This window comes from Monodon monoceros, unplaced genomic scaffold (assembly GCF_005190385.1).
Source record: "Monodon monoceros isolate NGI ecotype Baffin Bay Population unplaced genomic scaffold, NGI_Narwhal_1 Super_Scaffold_1, whole genome shotgun sequence".
NCBI lineage: Eukaryota > Metazoa > Chordata > Mammalia > Artiodactyla > Monodontidae > Monodon > Monodon monoceros.
In genome coordinates this window covers 2,169,224-2,170,067 of record NW_021703765.1, presented here as the reverse complement: position 1 = coordinate 2,170,067, position 844 = coordinate 2,169,224, and positions in this window count along the sequence as shown.

The following is an 844-nucleotide window of genomic DNA, read 5'->3' as shown; positions in this document are numbered from 1 at the left end:
GCGGCCCCGGCGGCCGCAGGCTCGTCCTCGCTGGCGCGCGGCGGCGACTGACGGCGGCGGCCCCGAGCGCCGGGCGCGCCCGCCGCCCCTCCCCCGCCCCCCGGGCTTCCTGCGAGCCAGGTAAACACGGCCGGGCCGGGCCGAGCCGAGCCGCCCCACCTGTTGCTCGCCGGCCGGGACCACCTCCGGGCGGCTCTGCCACGCGGGCTCGCTGCACTCACGGGCCCCGCGCGGGGGCAGCCCCTGGAGGCGGGCGCGGACTCCGGCCGGGGCTGAATTGTGGCTCTTTGAGCCTGTGCTCGCGGCTGAGCCTCCGAGTCACCCCGCCCGAGCGCGCAGGGAGGAAGCCCTGAGAGCAGCTGCTCCACAGCCCGCTCCACGGCCGCCAGCGCCGGCTCCAGGGGCCCCAGCAACGCCTGGCCCCTGGAGAGCACCCGGGGAGCTCTTCTGCATCCCAGCACCCGGACAGGTGCTCCGCTGGAGAACACAGTCTTCCCAAAGGAGGCCAGCGAAGAGCGCTCGCAAAGCAGACCAGAAGACGCGCATTTGGAAGGGCGGCCCTGGGGCCTGCGGCCTGAAGCATCTACTGGCTTGTGGTCAGCGTCATCCTCTTGGTCCAGAGGAAGCCTCTTGTTTGGACCTTAGTCACCTGCACACAGTCCGGTGGTCCTTTCCCCTGCATTCTCACCCTCCTCCTGTTGGTGGAAAAGTAGGATGTTGAGGGGAGACACAGACCAGACCGAGATCCTGGCGTCCCCCATGGCTTAGATTCCAGGTCAGGGAATTGAATCTGACGCTTTCCCGGAGCCCGCAGGGACCCAGCCTGGTTATTAGGGGGAGGGGA